Below are 20,197 nucleotides of genomic sequence, written 5' to 3'. Positions count from 1 at the left end.
AGGGATTAATCTGGAAAATGTCCATTGCATATCCTCTGTGGTCAGTATATTCTTTCTGAGATTCGGTCACCAAAACTGTGCACAATACTCCAGGTACAGTTCCACCAACACGCTGTGAAACTGCTTCAACATGCCTTTACATCAATGTTCTGATTCTCTTAAATGAAGGTGAACCAAACTTTAACTTTCCACTTACATACATTCCTCCAAATTACCTTCATATTCATTGCATTTACGAACTCATTGTTTGGGTTCTTATAGAAATCCTTCCGACAATCCAATATATGCCACTTCTACTGTTTCCCCATTATCTATCCTATAAGAAACAATTTCAAACAATTCAGAAGTTTATCAAGCATGAGTTCTCTCGCAAAAATGCATGCTGATTCTCTCCATTGTTTCTGTTAATTTCTAAATATCAGAAATCTTATCCCGTGTAATAGATTTCAAAAGTTTCCCTACAGATGTCAAGTAAATGGTCTGCAGTTCTCCACGCTATGTCTTTTTACCTTTGTAGTTGTTTGGATCCCTTCCATTTATCTGTAGTGCTTGGATCACGTTTGCTAACTTCCATTTACCCACAATAGTTTCCGGTCTCTGCAGAATGTACAGGAAAATAAAACATAGTCATCGACAGTGCTATTAATACTTACTATTGGTGATTTATTTCCGACATTTTGATCGGAAGTACATCTGTTTCGTCAGACTTCGCTATGTTTATTTTCAGGTTGCAAAGCTGTAACTGGTTAGTGAGCAAACCTGCAGCGGAAAGAACTTTAGGTGAGTTGTCTATTTTGGCATTAGGATAAAACAATGGTAAACAATATAAATGGAGAGAGACTGCAGAACTATGTGATTCAGGCGTCTCCATGTTCCTCAGACATGAATCATATGAACTCAGTCTGCAGATGCAGCAAGTGACTTGGAAGATAAGTAGAATGATGCTGTTATTAACAAAGGGTATCAGGTTTAATCGCATGAATGGTTTACTGCATCTGTACAGGGCATTGCTGGGACAACATCTGATACACTGCGTGCGTTTTTGATCCCAGAAAAAGGATATAATTATTTTCGAAGATTTTCAAAGAGGTTTCCCTTTATTCGTTTCTGTAATGAGGCCCTCTTATTAGGGGAATTATCAGTTTCGAACTTACTCGGAAAATATTATTGAACATCCATGACGTTCTGAAAAGTGCATCAGCTTGATACATATTTTCTTTTATCAGGAAGACTAAAGCTAGAGAATCAATTTTAAGAAAAAGATGTATTGATATTAGCATACGTACTATGAAGGCATCTACCAATAAATACAAATCACTCAGACACATGAAAGCATGTCAACAAATTTTCAAATGGGAACTTTTTTTGCGATTGCAAGGAAGTGTGCACAAGAGCCATGACACTCCTGCATATAATCCATAATCAGCTCTTCCGGAGAATGTTCCAGGAGATCATACAAGGCCCAGTTTGGTGTTCAATTGACATTATTGTATGTTTCAACACTGAAAGGGAGAAAAATGTTCCCTGCCTGAGAAGCAGCAGCTGATTGATCCCTCTCTCTTACTTTGTTCCTCCCAATAGCAAAACGTGAGATCATAAAATCCATGAGTTACCTTTACCACTTGTGAAGGATTCCTGGTGAGGATTCATTGGAATCTCTCCACTACCTGAAACCAAGGGAATTTAGCCAAATCCAACTGTTCCAGAAAGAAAACCCAATTAACAGCAGCTTGTGTGAGCAGAATAACTTCAAAGGCAGAATAACGTTTGGGGCACTGTATCATTTTAACAAGTGTTATGAGTTCAACTTTCTGTGTCTCACATTTTTTCTAAAAAATTACCTATTCTGAGACCGATATCATTGGCCACCTCACTAAACCGGTTGCATTTCAAATTTATTGTAAACAGTGAAAGAGTGGGAAAGGAAACAGTGACCTTCCAACATTTGTGGGAACACAAAAGAGAAATTCTCAAAGCGCTGTTCAAGTGGAAATTCCCTTCCTCAGAATATTGTGTTGCCTGGATGTTTGCATTTATTCAAAGTTGTGTTGTATTCAAACATTTGACAGACACGTGAACGCAGGAAAACTGTATACAGACAGAAAGGTGCTGCTGAGACCACAATCACATAACCCATGGACCGTGTGAGTATTGGAGCGGTGACAAAGTATCTAATGGCCCACTCCTCTCGGTCCTGGGACATCTCTGCAAGAGATCCTCAGGGTAGCTGCCTCAAAACAAACATCTTCAGCTGATTCATCACTGTCTTTCCTCATCATAAGTTCAGAAATGGGGATGGTCGCTGAAGATCACCCAATGTTCAGAACAATGTGTCACACCTCAGCTCCTGAACTAGTCTGTGTTCACGTGCAGTATGACCCAGACGTCATTCAGGCTTGTGCTGTTAAAGTGTCAGTAAAATTCATGTAACAACCCCGCCAGGCACTCTACATTTCCACAGCAAAATGAAGAGCTCGTTCTCAAGCTGTTGAACAGGTACTGGCAGGGCCAAGTCAGACCCATGAACCTGTTCCATGGGACCTGGAGGAGGCCATTCTGCACCTCGAGACACTTATACAGGAACAGGAGGGCGTCATTGTTGCTCCAACCTGACAAATCAAAGGAGCCTCGAATGCACTCAGAGATGGCTCCACGATGTTCCTCGTGGCTCTATTACCTGTGGGACGCATGACACTTTAACGTCGTTTGCTGGCAGTGAAGAAGGAAGCCAGATGTTTTGTGTCAAGTCTCAGGGAGGCATCTTCCATTTCTGAGAGGACAGACCCATGTTCTCCATGGACGTCCGAAGCTGGTGGGAATAGGTAACTGTTTTAGAAAGAAGGTAGTGTGGTAGGTGTAGGGATTGGGGATAAAATGACGTTCAGTGCAGGATCACACACTAAATGCATTGTATTAATGTGGGGAGAGTTTTTTTCAAAGACTGACTCTCTGTCTCTCTCAATCAACATGTGAAGTGGGGGTGGGATGAGGGGAACTTCCGCAGAGGCTCTTAACCTATTGAGAATCATGTAATCCGAGTCAAAAAAAAACCATGGACTTTATCACCGTAACAGTGTCTGTTTAGAACATCATGAGTGACTGTCCATCCCCCTTAATGTTCAATGCAATCACCTCTTATTCTCTCACTGAGCTTCACTCACTGCTCATGGTGCCATCATCCCAGGGATGAGTCTGATGAAACTTGAGAGAAAGTCTATCCACACGCTCCCAAATACAGCCTCAACAACACTCTCAGGGATGATCGCAATAATCCTTTTCTCGCACTTAAACATCGCCGTTTGTTTCCTGTATAACAAAAGCCATTCTTTTTCTATGCACTATGGCTGACTTGGAATTTATAAGTTCCTTCCATCTGTACGTCAGCATCAATAAAGCCAGCACCAGAGATGCGTATGGAGATGTGCATCACTCTCGGGGATAATTTCAATGAGGTTGAATTCACCTAAACTAGGGGATGATCACCAACCTGAATAGAAATTAGCTGTAGGAAAACGGGAAACAGGCAGAAGAAGAGAGCTATCTTTACTTCTGTTCTTCTCTCACAGAATGTATGCAGCCCCTGGTCAGGGCAGCATGTTATGCCGACCTTGAACTGAGTGTTTGGTTCAGCTGTTCCACAGGACAGTAAAGAGTAAATCACATTCCCGTGGGGTTGTAGTGTTACAACATAGGATAAATTATCCTGCTTAATTTGAAACCAGCTGAAAATGTGTTGCTAGTTAAAGCACAGCAGGTCAGGCAGCATCTCAGGAATAGGAAATTCGACGTTTCGAGCATAAGCCCTTCTTCAGGAATGAAGAAGGGCTTATGCTCGAAACGTCGAATTTCCTATTCCTGAGATACTGCCTGACCTGCTGTGCTTTAACCAGCAACACGTTTTTATCTGTGATCTCCTGCATCTGCAGACCTCATTTTTTACACTAATTTAAAAACAACAGAGAAAAGATTTATCCACTGCAGTAATCTGTGTTAATTCTACAGTCCAATACTCTTTAAAGTAAATATTAACAACTTTATTTCTTAACGTATAACGAGGGATAATAGACGAATGACTATTTACAACTTCTTCCTCTAACCTATCTTTCACCTCCCCCCACCGATACTGGTCCGATTAGACTCCCAATTAGGATTTACAAAACGAAACTTCTTATCTCAAAACCAAGCAGCTTTCGGTTCTTCTTCATATTCCTGTCCTCTTTTCTTCTTTGGGATTCTGCTTTACCAGTTATTAATCAATAAAAATACCACGAGGAGAGCTATTTTTCAGGCAGTCTTTGCATGCTGGTAACTTGGCAGTTCTCCTCTCAGCTGTTCAATTTCCCACGGTCTTGTACCCCCAAATCATTGGATTTTGTCATTGACTTTTAGGATTCTCAATATACTAACTTCAATCCTGTTTGGAGGTGGGTATTTTGGGATATAATTTAAACTTTTTTGGCTGAATTTGTTTTTGTCTTGAGAGAATGAGCTAATCGATTTTTTCGACCAAATGTTACATTAAATATATTCTTCTGAACACTTGGTGCTGTCACGTAGTTATTGCTGGCTTTTAATTCTCTTAAAGGTGCAGTATACCCACATGTTCATCACAGAAGCCACACTGAAATCTGAATAGAAAAGAATGACACATTTACTTCCCTAAAGGACTTGCGGCAAGCAGATGCGCTTTCATAGCAAATGAAATTAGTTGCTTTTAAATTCCACCAATTTCCCTCATGAGATATAAACAGAATATTATTCTGTGGCTGGAGAGTATGATTCAATGGCTTGACCACCATAAACTGTCGTCCCATTTGTGCAGAGAACAAGTTAAACATCCTCAATAGTAATTATTTAGTGACGGACATATGGTTAGAAAAACATGAAACTGTTGCATTCAGATTAAACAAAGGCACAAATCATGGTTTATTCAGAAGATGCATTGAGACTGAGAACGAGACTGGGATATCATGGCGGTCGGATTGAATAAGATTGGTGAGTGGAGAGGAGATGGAGATATAAATCTGTGAGGATTATGGAGTTTGAGAACAGTCCTTCTCGCATATCAGTGAGCAATTTATAAATAGTAGCTTGATAGTTATAATTTATAAGGAAAGGAGGTTTTGTTTGGAACTGAAGACATTATCTTGCACTTTCCAAAATTTATATATCATGAGCAGAACTTCAGTTCAACCCAGTTTAGCAGACAAATATAATGACTTACCAGGAACACCAACTATAGCGAGGATGGGATAGTAACCACCTTGAATAATCCAAAGGATATCCTGGATCTGTGGTGCTAATGATATCCAATGCCAAGAAAGATAGAAAAGACCCTCGGATAAACTCCTGTCTGTTATTGAAATATTCCACTCTAATATTCTCAGATTCTGATACATTGTTGAACCATTCCAGTCGAATGATCTCAGATTCTGGTACATTGTTGGATCATTCCAGTCTAATGATCTCAGATTCTGATCCCTTGTTGTACCATTCCACTTTACTGATCTTAGATTCTGATTCACCATTAGAACATTCCAATCTAAGGTCCTCACATTCTGAACCATTATTCCAATATAATGTTCTCAGATTCTGATCTCTACTCCCCCTCTCTCTCTCGAGCTGCTGATCCCTGTTAGTACTGTCAGAGATGCTCCTACTCATACTATGGGATAACAGAACAGGATAACTGAAAAGAGCCCATTTATCATTCAATGATGGAAACTCTCCACTGGGATAATTAGGATCCACGGAGATTGACATTAATCACAGTCACTGAACAAATAGCTCCAGTTAACCCCTTTCAATTTAATATTGATTTTATTAAAATTCAAAAGAACGTTTAAAATTTACACATTTGGCATGGGATATGTGGGGGTGGCTGAGGAAGGAATATTGGAGATGGTAGATCGAATGCGTGCAATCATTCAATCAGCCTTGGATATGGGAGTAACGTCAAAGGATTGTCAGAACATAAACAAGTTTCTCCGTTTATAAATGGAAACATACAGTCTGTAACCACTGATCAGTAATTATAATGTCAGTAACATATGGAGAGACCTTTTCTAGTCCAGAATCAGACAGGAAAATGTGCCTACGACAGCATGAGTGATAACGGACAAATGACATGGATATGTTAACAGAGAATATGATGTGACACACAATTCAGATGGTTATTCGAGGATCAGAGAGGGCAGGTGGGGTCATGCTGTTCATGTTATCGATGTCAATCAAATGTGATTAAGTACCATTGGATTTCACTTGCAGTCTGATTATGATGTTGGGGACATGGCTGTTGAGGCTGGAGTGAGGGAACATGATATTTCCCAGTCATAGTAGTGAAATGGTACTCTTCGTAAAACATTTGAAGATCAAATTCAAGGATACAACTCCAATGTGGAATGAGGAGAGCCAATATTAAACAGAAATTTGGCCATTCAGCCCATTGAGCCTGCTCCGCCATTCAATGTTAAGCTTCTCAACCCCATTCTACCGCTTTCTACCTGTAACCCTTGATCCCCTTTACAGTCAAGAACCTATCTGTCTCACTCTTAAATGTACTCAATGATCTGGACTCGACCGTCCTCTGTGGCAGTGAATTCCATCGATTCACCGCTCTCTGGCTGAAGAGGTTTCTCTTTATCTCTGTTTGAAAAGGTCTTCTCTTTACTATGTCCCTTCGGGTACTCGTCTCTCCTCCCATTGGATCTCTCTTCCTAAATCCACTCTCTCCCAGGTAATTTAGTATTCTGTAAGTTTCAATTAGACCTCCTCACATCTTTCTGAACTCTATCAAATAGAGACCCTGAGCCATCAAATATTCTTCATATGTTAAACTTTTTAATTCTCGTGAATCTCGTCTGAAAATACTCCAAGACCAGTACATCCTTCCTGGGATATGGGACCCAAAACTGCGCACAATAACCCAAATGTAGCATGACTGAAGCCATGTAGAGTTTTAGAAGTACATCCCTGCTTTTACATTGAAGCCTTCTTGAAATAAATGCCATCATTGTATTTGCTTTCCTAACTACTGACAAACTGGACGTTTATCTTTCAAGACACCTGGACTAGAACTCCCTAGTCTTTTTCACTTCAGACTTCTGAATTTGCTTGCCATTTAAAAAAATACTCCTTGCCTCTCGTCACCCTGGCAAAATGTTTTTCCACACTTTCCACATTGTTCTCCATCTCCTTTGCTCACTCTCCAAACCTGAGAAAATCTTCAGCAGTGAAAGTGAGGACCACAGATGCTGGAGATCAGAGTCAAAAAGTGTGGTCATAGTAAAGCAAAGCCTGTCAGTCAGCATCCGAGGAGCAGGAGATTCACGGTTCAGGCATTAAGCCTTCATCAGGAATGTTGGGTGGGCGGAAGGAGACAGAGAGATAAATGGGAGGTGCTGGGGCTGGGAGGAAGGTCGCTTGGAAGGCGACAGCTTGATGAATGTGGGTGGTGATGTGATAGGTCAGAGTGGAAGGTGGAGTGGATAGATAGGAAGGAGGATGGGCAGGTAGGACAGTTCAAGATGGCGGTTCTGAGTTGGAGGGTTTGATCTGGGATAAGGTGTAGGGAGAGATAATGAGGAAACTGGTGAAATTGTCCTGGATACCGTGTGTTTGGAGGGTCCCAAGACAGAAGATGATGCGTTCTTCCTTCAAACGTCAGGTGGCTAGAATTTGGCAGTGGAGGAGGCCAAAAACTTGCAAGGCCTTGGCGGAGTGGGAGTATTCAGCCGCAGGGCAGTGGGGTTGTTGGGTTTGTGTGTCCGAGAGTGTTCCCTGTACCATTCTACAAGTTGACGTCCTGTCTCGCCAATATAGAGGAGACCAGGAGCAATGGACAGACGGGAAGAAATGTTTGGATGTACAGGATGTCCTCTGCCTGATGTGGAAGGATCATTTGGGGCCTTCGGTGGAGGTGAGGAGGGAGGTGTTGGCACAGGTTTCATATTTCTTGCAATGGCAAGGTAAGGTGCCGGGAGTGGAAGGTGTCTTGGTGGAGGTGCATGCACCTAACGAGGGAGTTGTGAGGGAATGATCTCAGCAGTATGGTGATAGGGTTGGGGAGCCAAGTACCTCTCTGGTGCTCGCCTTCCATCCCACCAACCTCAGGATACAATGCATCATTCTGTTATTACATTCTCAGCGATATGTCTCTGATCTTGTATTCTAGCTCTCCTGAAATGAATGTTAACTTTGTATTTGCTTTTCTAACTGACAACTGAACCTGCACATTAACCACAAGAAGAGGACGATGACTCCAAACTCCTTTTGTGCTTCAGATTGCATGAAGCCTTTTAGAACATCGTGTCTGCCTGTATTCCGCCTACTGAAGTGCATAATCTCAGACGTTCCCATATTGTGTTCCATCTGCTATATGTTTTCCTAGTGTCCTAAACTGTCCTATTCTTTCTGCAGCCTCCTCACTTCCTCAATATCACCTGCCCATCCAATCATCATTGTATCATCTGCAAACTTAGTGAAACTCGTCAGGTCAGATGGTTTGTGTAAATGGCACTTCCTGACTACCTAAGGACAGTCCACCATTGAAAAGGCACAACAGTCAAGGTGCTTGACTCCATTCAGGTTAAAGCAGTGGCTTGACTGGAATTACATCTGCAAAGTCTTCATTCCTTGCACCACTGGCACTGAGAACCTGCATACCATTTTATTATGAATTTACCCCATTATGGTGACACAGAACTTGATGGCGCACGATCCCAGTCAATTAATGGCAAACTGCCTCAACGCTGACTGCGTGGTGCTCACAACAACCAATGTCACTGTGTGTTGATGATGACGGAGGGAGGTGGTGGAGGGGATGTCAATAATAAATGACGGTGTGCCTGTCACTAACTGGGAGCTGACACCAGCTCCAAAAGCCCCAGAATGTACCTGTGCCCGCTATCACCGCTGCAGGCATGATCAGTCTTCCAGTGAGTCAAATCAAAGAAAGTGGTGGGCCTGGACAGTGTTCTGGCTGAGCACTGTGTGGACCAACTGGCAGAGGTATTCACATAAAACTTCTGTCTCTGCCTCCTGAAACGGAAGTCCCAACCTGATTCAAGAAGGCCATCATCATTCTCGTAAGTGAGAAAGCACATGGAACGCGCCCTTAAAGACTATCGCCTATTGGTTCTGACCTCAATCATCATGAAGTCATTCGAAAGGCTGGTTATCACCTCCAGTCTCCCAACCTGCCCTATAATTTGCCTGCTGATGTACCGGGTTCACAACAGATGCCATATCCGAACCCTGCATGCATCTCTGGAACATTTGGACAACAAGGACACCTACACCAGACTCCTGCTCAGTGACTAAAGCTCCACCTTCAAAATCATTATCCCTTACATACTAATCACAAAACTCCACTACCTTGGTCTCGGTTCAACACTCTGCTACTGGATCCTCAGGTTTCTGACTGACAGGCCACAATCAGCGAAGATAAGTAAAAGCACCTCCTCCACAATAACACTCAACACTGGAGCTCCTGAAGAATGTGTCCTCAACACTCGACAATACTCCCTGTACGCCCACGGCTGCGCCCTTAACCCTTACTAGACTCCCTGTACATCCACAGCTGTGCCCTCAGCCCCCTACTGTACTCCTGGTACACACATAGTGGTGTCCCTCAGCCCCCTACTGTACTCCCTTTACACACACGGCTGTGTCCTTAGCCCCCTACTGTACTCCCTGTACTTCCATGGTTGTGTCCCTCAGCCCCCTGCTGTACTCCCTGTACACCCACAGTTGTGTCCTCAGCCTCCGACTGTACTCCCTGTAACACCCACCGCTGTGTCCCTCAGCCCGCTACTGTACTCCCTGTACTCCCATGGTTGTGTCCCTCAGTCCCTTACTGTACTTCCTGTACACACACGGCTGTGTCCCTCAGCCCCCTACTGTACTCCCTGTACACCTTCGGCTGTGTTGTTAAATTCCAAACAACCCCAGCTGCAAATTCGCTGATGACATCATGAAATCTGGAGGGATATCAAACAACGATGAGTCAGAATACAAAAAGCAGATCAAGGGCTTGGTGGCATGGTGTAATGATAACCCTCTCTCTCAAATTCGACAATAGTAAGGAACTGATCATTGACTTCAGTAAAAGAAAGGAGGGGACCACGCATTCAACTACACTAACAGTTGAGGGAAGTGTAGGGCATCAAGTCCTTTGGAGTGACGATAACTGACAACCTACCCTGGACTTCTCACATAGGTCTGACGGTCGGGAAGGTTCAACAACGCTTCTGCTTTCTCACGTGACTCAGGAAATTTAGCATGCACTACTTCTACAGATGCACTATTGTCAGCGGACTGTCCAGGTGTGTAACGGCCTGGTACAGCAACGCTCTGCCCAGGATAATTAGAAACTACAGGAGATTGTGTTCACAGCCCAGACCATGACTGACTCCAATCTCCCAACCATTGACTCTATTTACACGGCTCGTTGCCGCAGAAAGACTGCCAACTTCTATCCCAGATTACTGAGTGAAGGGAGTCAGGAAATAGTTGCTGCCTTAACAGATATGTTAGTAGCATCCGTGAACAGAACTGAGGTCCCGAAGAACTGGAAAATTGCTAATCCCTTTGTTTAAGAAGAGTAGCACGAATAATCCAGTTAATTATTGACCAGTGAGCCTGTTATCAGGGATATGGAAGCTGCGAGAGAAGGTACTGAGGAATAGGATCTATTCTCATTTGGATGAATAAAGTCTTGTCAGTGGCAGTCAACATGTTTTGGCAGGGAAGGTCATGTCTTACCAACTTAATAGAATTCTTTAAGGTCCAGGGTGTGCTCGCTATGTGGATAAAGAACTGGCTGGGTAACAAGAGACAGAGAGTAGTAGGGGAAGGGAGTTTCTTGAAATGGAGAACTGGGACCAGTGGTGTTCTATTTAAGATGTTTCTGGAAAGATACATGAATGGGCAGGGAAAAAAGGGATGCAGACCCTTAGAAAATAGGTGACAAGATTAGATAGAGGATTTGGATTGGCGCACGCTTGGACCATCGAATGGCCTGTACCTGTACTGGAATGTTTTTTGTTCTAACATTACCAACGACCCATCGCATGTCTGTAAAGACTTCCCACAACCTCTTCCATCAGGCTAAAAGATACAGAAGCTTGAAAGCACAGAACCATAAGTTCAGGAACAGCTTCTTCATCCTGTTATTAGACTGATGAATGGACTCTCTAATCTCAGATAATGCTGATCTTGTTCATGTTGATCTCGCCTATTGCACGCCCTGTGCAGCGTAACCTATATGCCTCTCAGATATGTTATACAACCGTCGTTCTGTACATTCTTGCTAACTATGATCTGCCTGGATGTGTTGCTACACGTCAAAATAAATCCTCACCTCCCTCCTTCCAGCTCCCTCCATTGCTCATGCCCAGCTCTCTCTGGTCATCACCCCCGCTCCTCCAATTTCCCACCCCCAGTTCACCGTGGCCTTTGTCTCTCAATGTTTCTCTCACACTGTCTGATTCCCTCTGCTTTCCTTCTCTCTTTCTTCTGCTTCTTCCCTGAACCTATTATCTTCCCTTCTCCCTGCCCATGTGACTGCCTATTTCCTTGTTTTGCTTCCTTTCTCTCTTAGACTTACTGCCAATCTGTTTGCCTCACTGTGTTCTCTCTCTCTCCTTCCTTACGTGTCTGTCTTTTCCTCCCTCGTTGTGATGGTGATGACTAATCTATTCGTTTGAAGAAGTTGATGGCTCATTGGTTCGATGTTGGCAATGCAATTAACTCAATTGGGTTTTGGTATCGTGGACATAATTTAAATTTGTTGTCAAAACAGCGACAAGAATGTGGGTATCCATTTAACAGCCAATTGTTAACATCGAACTATTTTGGAACTGCCCATCTCCCAGTACTCTGTATACTGACTGCTTAACGCATTCTATCGGCGTGTATAATGGCCGAACATGGTAACGGCGCAGGACGATAAGATACTACAAACGGTTGTGTGCGCAGCCCAGACCATCACGGAAGTGAACCTTCCGTCCATTTATACTTGTCATTATCGCAGAAAGGCTGGCAACATTAAAGATCTCTCCCAAACCGGTAATGATCTCCTACAACCTCTTCCAAAAGGGAGGAGACACAGAGGTTTGAAAACATGGACCAGCATGCTCAGGAACACTTCCTTCCCTACCATTATTAGACGGACGAATTGACATCTCTAACTTTTCAAATAATATTAATCTTGCTAATGTCGGTATTGCTTTGCCCACCTCCTGTGAAGCTGTAACCATGTGTGCCTCACTCTGTCCAAGGACCCTATGATCTCTGTTTTCTTGTTTACTATCATGTGCCTGCACTACATGCAAATCAAATATATCCATTGTGCATTTGTCTAAAATAAATCAAATCAAATCAGATCAAACAGGTGGACTGCAGTGGCTCAAGGTCTTCTCAAGGGCAACATGGAAAGTGAATAATGGTGGTCCCGTCAGAGATACCCATATCCCATTAACAAATATAAGAAAATGACCACACTCAGGTATCAAATCGATTTAAGCATGATCTTAGATATATACAGGTATCCCTCGGTATCAGAAAGTAGAATGTTCCTTAGAAACTGTTCGCAAGTTGATATGGTGTAAAGTGCAGTAGCACTAATTTGTATGAGAAAAATTTCGGCTTTCTTCGTAAAAGTGAAAATCCTCTTCGGATTTCTTTTGGTTAGCGAAACAAAGTCCAAATGTAGGTCATTCGGAAAGGGAAGTGGTGAAAAGCCAACTTTTGAAAAGCATGATATTCAGGATAATGGGATAAGTGAAAAGTTAATGAACTGAATCTCACATTTTATTTCCACCCCAGTTGATCATCATTCTCTTTGTTTGCTCTTTTTCTTCTATATCTCTCTTTCTCTATTGATACCTTCCACCCCCTTCAAATAACACTTCCCAGTCAACGGTATTAATCACACTCTTTTCAAGCTGCTTTCAGTTCAGGAAAGTTCCCCAGCACTTTGTGTTCGTTTCTTTGCATTTATTTCTATAATTTCAGATTTACAGCATCATCCTTTATTTGATCTCACCTTCAATTTTGTTATTTCGTGTGCAGCATTTGGTACCATCACTAGTTGCCCTGACTCTGAGGCCATTCCGCAATCCAATATAAAGTTTAGCAGATTGCCATGGGTCTCAAGCCACAATTTACCCAGACCGGGTAATAACATTAGATTTCTTTACTGAAGGTGATCAGTGAAACAGGAAGGTTTCCAGACAAAATGTTACTTTTATATTGTTTTTCATGAAATTCACTTTTATTCCAATTCTTATCATTTTTATTTATGTTCTGTCATTAGCTGTGGTAGGACTTGAAACAAATCACTTAAAACAATATCTTTCGTTTAATAAGCTGTGCTCCTGAATTACATCCATCGACATTCCTACATTCATACATTGTCCTAATCATGAAGTAACGTCCGAGACAAGAACAATTTTGTGATTGAAATATTTGTAATTGACAAAGTGGCCAGAAGAGAACTTGAAACATTAAGTCTAAATTTTACCAACGTGCAGCCAATGGTTTGTTCAGCAACAGCACTGACACAGAGATGAAGATCAGGGAGTGAACAGGTTTGGTGACAGAGAGAACACGAGACATAAATCAGTTCAGGGCAAAAAGAGATCTCGAGATTGTTCACAGACGTTTGTGAGGGAGTGGTCTGCCATTCATGGGTAATGAATGGAGATTGCAATTGACACTGAAGACAATAGTTTCTTTCTCTGACAAATATAGATCACAGAAATTGCCAAGAAGTTCAAACTTGGTTATACGATTAATGAATGGACCGAGGTAGAGAACACCAACAATAGCGAGAATAGGTTAGTAGCACACCCTTCACCCCGCCCAGAATAATCATCAGCACTGCTGATATCCGATATGGTAGAAATTCCTAATAGGGGAAATCTTGAAAAGACTCAAGGAAAGTCCCCTGTCCATTGTTGTAATATTCCAGTCTGCTATTCCCAGATTCAGATCTGTCCTCTCTCCGTCCACACAGCTGTTGATCTCTGTTATTGTTGGAATTGATGCATCTGCTCCTACGCTGGGATAGCACAGTGAATGAAGACCCTCACCAGTAGGAGGGGCAAACCCTGCAGTGACACATATACATTGCATGGAGACTGACATTAATCACAGTTACTGAGCAAACAGTCCCAGCTTTCAACACAGTACATTCAGTTTACAATATAACTGGACTGGACTACGTGTTGACATTGCTGGCTATTAGTCACATCTCCCATCACCAATTGCTCTAGTGAAGTCAGTTGTGAGGGAGAATGATGGATGTTATCTTTTCGATGGTCTTGCTCTGTTGTCCGTTTACTTTGCTGTAACCTCTCTCCCCAAATCCCTCCACACACCCCCCCCCCCACCCCAAATACACAGCCAGGATGTTGTTATTGTGCTGATCTCTCCTCCACGGGAACAAATGCTAACGAATAGATTGTCATTAGGCACAGTCACCCTGAACATAGACAGGAAGTGTGGACTTCTCTGAATGTTCCTCTCATTGCTCTAGTAAGGCAACTTTGGAACTTCCATAAGGAATATGCTTCAGTAATTAATTTATACAAATTGACAAACTTCTAAATGCAGTTTTATTTGCTGTAAAACAGTATTTTCTTTTGCACATTTTGGCCTCACTCCAAAACCAAAGTGGTAATTACAATGAACTTATACATTAAGACTTATGAATTAATGAGTCAGGTTTGAATGAACATTACATAGGCTGCGAGATAGGGCGGAATGGGGGCAGTGGCTGCGGAGACTGTATGGGGAATACAATGATATTCCCCAGTCGTCATCACTCTTTCTGACAGACAGAATGAAGTCTAATGCACAACAGGGAAACAGCTAACATTTGGGAGATGTAATGCTGAATGACAATGTGATCTGAACAGGATAATTTTAAATGTGATAAAATGAGTAATATTTTAAATACAAACCATTTAATCTTTAGGGATACAGATTAAGTAGAGTCACTGGACCTGAAACATTAATTTTGATTTCTCTTCACAGATACTGCCAGGCCTGCTGAGCTTGCCCTCTAAATTCTGTTTTTTTGTTGTTTAAGTTTGATCATATTATTCATATCAGACTGGATACTTACAATTAAAAGCAGACACTAATCACAAAATATGAAGAGCTATGGGGACAATACAGGAGACTAACAGTAGAGATACAGTCATTCCAAGCTGGAAGAGACAATGGGCTGCGTTTCCCCCCCTTTTGCTGTAATTAATTCTGTGATATGTAATCAAAGCCTTTGGAGAGGGGGTAGACAAGCTAGTTCAATGAAGGATACAGATTGCTCCACCATCAATAATCTATTCCTAATATCTCATTAAATTACAGCTGGCTCTGAAATTTCTTTTCAAACAAAGTGGAGTTCTTGAGATTTACATGATAATCAGAAAAAATATTCTTTCTTTCGTTTGAATCTTAAAGAAGAAACAGATTTCGGCCGTAACACAGGTGTCCCAGACACACCAACTATAATAGGATCCGGAAAGGACGATATTGTCCATATATAACCAAATTCAGCATGTAGCCCTGTCAAGAAACATGAAATATAGTGATACAGAAACATGAAATACAAACAGAAAGTGATGGAGAAACGCAACAGATGAGGAAGTAACTGCAGAGAGAAACAGAGTTAACATATCGAATAAGATGTGACACTGTTATGAAAAAGTCATATTGAAATCACAGATTAATTCTGTGTATCTCTGCTCAGAGGGTGCCAGACCTGCTGAGTTTCCCTCTATCGATTTCTTTTTCTTTCTGAACTGTAACAAATTGACTGATCTGAAGGATATAAGCAAAGCTACTATCTCAGTTGAATCTCGAGTAATGTATTATGGACATTAAATGAGAAATTATAAAGTTACTATGTTTCATGGGGCTGTAAATATCGATGACGTATTGCATTGTGAGACAAAACCATTGTGAGACACTGTCTTTTGCGTAGGTACATCATGGACATTCTGTGCAGTGGTCACCCAGTCTACCTTTAGTTTCCTCAATGTAGAGCAGACCACAATGTGAGCAGCGAATGTAGGAGAACGGATGGTGGGAAATGTTTGTAGGATGCTGCTTCACCTGGGAGGTATGTTTGGCCCCTTGGATAGTGAGGAGGAAGGATGTAAATGGGAAATGTAACATCTCCAGCAGGGGAAAGTGAAGTGGACTTGTGGTGGGTGGTGAGGAGGGAGGTGTTGGGCGAGAATAACGAGCGGACCAGGATGTCCTGGAGGAAATTGTCCTTCAGAAGGCGGAAAAGGGAGAGGAGGCAAATATGTGTCTGGTGGTGGCATCGCGCTGGAGGTGGGGGAAATGCAGACTGATGATCCTCTGCATATGAATGCCGGTGGGAGGGTAGGTAAGGACAAGGGGAACTCTAACGCTGTTGCAGGAGGTACGAAAAAGGCTGAGGGTAGAAGTGCAGGAGGTGGGTCGGAACTGGTCGGAACTGTCCTGTCAATAACAGAGCTGGGGAATTCTCGGGTGAGGAAGAAGGTGGACATTTCGAGGCCACATTTTTGTAGTTGACATCATCAGAAGCAATGTGGTGGAGACGGAGAAACTGAGAGAATGGAATGGAGCCTTTGCAGGAAACAGGGTGTGAGGATGTATACTCCAGGTAGTTCTGGGATATGGTGGGTTAATACTGGATATCAGTGACTGGTCTATCCTCAGAAATAGAAGCAGAGATGTCGAGGAAAGGAAGGGATGAGTCAGAGGTAGATCAGGTGAAAGTGAGAGAGAGAGGTGCAAATTGGAAATTATGAACTTTTCCAATTCTGGAGAAGAGAGAGGAGCAGCAGCGATGATATCATCTATGTATCGGAGAAAGAGTTGTGGATGTGGGCTGGAATAGAATGGAACAAGGAATGATCAATGTACCCCATGAAGAAACAGCTATAACATAGGCCCACGTATGTATCCATGCACCCCCTCTATATGGCAGGAGCAGGCTGAAGCAATGGGTCTGCATGGGCAGTTCTGTTTGGGGAATTTCAGGAGGAGATAAAAGCGAACTCTGCTATCAGAGGACCTTCAGCTTCGGGACTGTTAGGTGGGGTGAGTGTGTGTGCTTTTGGTGGCGGAGGGGGGGGGGGGCGAGTGAGTGTGAATCTCCAGATGAAATGTGGTCATATTTAGTTAATAAAATAACCTGATGTGCCATGGCAGGGTTATGGATCAGCAGGTGATATGTGGAGGTGACTGAAAGTTGGCACTCAGCCTCTGAAATGTAGAGGTGAGTCCACCAGACTACAGCAGACCACCCTTATTGGAACAGGCTGAATAACATAGTCAGGGTTGGATAGAAGCATACAGCGTACAGTCTGTTCCGAGGGAGATAGGTTGGATAGGGTGAGGGGGATACGGAGAAATTAAGACAACCAAACTCACATGGAGCAGTCTCAATGAACAGATTGAGTTCAAGTAAACGCCAGAGGAATGGTTCCAGGTGGAGGGAGAGTGTTGAAGCTGGGTGAATGGTATATGGAATGGGGTGTGTACTCTTGCACAAAGAAATGGACACTGAGAGAAGATGGTGGAAGAGGAGTTCAACATTATGTCGTGCCTGAAATTCATTAAATTGGGGGAACAGAGGGATAAAACTGGGATCTTTGCCGAGTACAGAACATTCAGCATTAGAGAGTGGAAGGTTAGGAGGGATGGTGAATACACGACAGGAGGTCGGCTTGGGGGAGGAGATGGACTCAGATTGCAGGACATGGGTGGGGTGGCATCTTCCAAAGGCTCATAGGCATCTCTAAGTTCTTCCATCTTGTGGGTCTCGTATATCTGGTGAGCATGGCAAATGAGCTGGAGATTGAAGTAGAATTGGGGAATGGTGCAGCCTTGAGCCAATGCGATGTGATGCTGTTGTACAGAGAAAATGTTGATCTCAGTGGCAACGGCACCGCACGACCAGTCCTCAGAAAGTAAATGATTGAAAATAATCAGAATCATTATCTTATTTTAAACTTTTGATTTCATTGGAGTGATACCCAACCAGCAAGGTCTTACTTTTCTGAGATTTTAGACCAAATTGTGAAAACTGAATGTATCTTGATGTTAATAATAAGACAAATCCATCCATGGTTTTGCAAGGCACGAGCAAGGGCAGAGTTTATTTGTCATTCCCAATAGCTCTAGGGAAGGTGTTATTATTCATTGAGGAAATTACCAGCACAGAATTTCCTCCGATTCCCGCAGTTGACCGCAGTTTCCTGAGGTCAATGATGCTACATGAGTCAAATACTACTTTGATGGCACCTCAACTGACATTGGAAAATCAGTTAAAATACAAAAGAGAAAAGGAGTAGAACACGGCTTATTGAATAATGTGGTCACTGTCCTCGCAACGTTTAAGGACAAACAGATGCATGGACTTCTGATTCTGAGGAGAGGTGTTTCCTATTTGGGATGAGGCTGTTTGGTGAAGCGCTGTGACAGAGAGACAGAAAACAGTTCCACTCTCTATGGGGAAAAGAAAACACCCTTTTCACGGTACATTACACAGTGACAGACATACACTATTGTCTGTTCCTATTGGGCATTGAGCATCTCAATCTCATCATTCACTGATAACCAATAGCAACACAGAAGTCAGCAGCTCCCATCCAGTGGAAAGCTAAAAGGGTAAGGGATGGCCAGTGGAAGTCGGAGTAACTAGGGAACTGGTGTCACTTACAGTGGGAATGGCAGAAAAAAGATGTGAAGAGATATTATCAGTGGAAGAGTATGTGCAACAGAAGGGGTAATGCAAGGGAAGTAGGAGTGTAAAGAAAGAGTAGGAAGGGGAGGAAGAATGGCTAATGAAGTTTTAGTGACTGTGAAAAGCTTGTTTTTGGAAAAGTGAGGTTGGATGAAAACCACCAAGGTTCAGGAAAATTGGGATCTGATTCCATTGAAAATTAAGATTTGATGTACTTATTTTTCTACCTCTTGATTCTTTACCAGATTGTACATTCACTCTGTAGTTTTGTATCTCCATCAAATGCGGGTGACGTGTTTCTTTCACCCCTGGTGTTGTGTCTCAACATTTTTGAATTTTATAACGGTTTGTATTTGCTTCCAAGGTAGACATGAGAATATGATTTGATCTCCTGCAGTTTGACCATAACATGGAATTTAATTGAATATTTATCCTCATCACGTTAGCTGATTCAAGCAATGAATCAGTTTCCATCCTGCAGATGAAAAATTTCTTCAGTTTTCACTATTGTTACAAAAGACAGTGCCACACAAAAAGTTAATGTTACAGTGAAAGGTGCCAGACCATAGTTCATCCTAAACAAGCTTTATGACTAAGACATGCTGAGGGACAGAGTGTAAAAGTTGAATTTAACTTTGTGGCGAAAATGGTATTTGCAGCACCCTCATAATGGGTGTTAACTACATCACTCTGTAAATTCCCCAAAATAAGAACAACAAGAGACTAGAATTCTTAATTTTCCTTTGTAAATAACATGTGGAGAACAGGAAGGAAATCAAGATTTGTTTGTGATGTTCATAAATGATGACGGTGAGAATGTGGAAGATGGATGGAAGTGGAATAATGACTAATGTTGGGGATGACACAAAGATAAGCTGGGTGCTTCACAGTGAGGAGGACAGGATTAGGCTACAGGACGATATAAACAGATGATTTCCACATCCAGATTCATGGCTGATGAAATTTAACACTGATAAATGTGAGATGATGCACATTTGAATTAACAAGACAAGTGAGTACTCAAACTTTGAAGGGCGAGGGCTAAACTTGCTCCTTTTTTCTTTGCAGCAGGGAAGGTTGAGGAGGGAACATGGTACAGGTATACAAGAGAATAAAGAGTATGGAAAGGATGAACAGACAGCAGCTGTTTCCCTTACTCTAACGGTCAAAAACAAAAGGAAACATACTTAAAGTAAAAGGCAGGGGATTGAGAGGGGATTTCTGGAGTCTGTATTGAACTGAGAGGGTGGCACAGACATAGAATATAAAGTTCCTATGTGTGGAAACAGGCTCTTCGGCTCAAAATATCCACACTGACCCTCCAAATAGAATCCGACCCAAACACATTCCTCCTATATTTACCCCTGACTAATGTACCTAACCTACATATCTCTGAACACTTTGGGCAATTTAGCATGGCCAATACATTTATCCTGCACATCT

The sequence above is a fragment of the Hemiscyllium ocellatum genome, unplaced genomic scaffold, assembly GCF_020745735.1.
Source record: "Hemiscyllium ocellatum isolate sHemOce1 unplaced genomic scaffold, sHemOce1.pat.X.cur. scaffold_249_pat_ctg1, whole genome shotgun sequence".
Lineage (NCBI taxonomy): Eukaryota > Metazoa > Chordata > Chondrichthyes > Orectolobiformes > Hemiscylliidae > Hemiscyllium > Hemiscyllium ocellatum.
The sequence above is the reverse complement of the archived record's forward strand: the minus strand, read 5'-3'. Positions refer to the sequence as shown.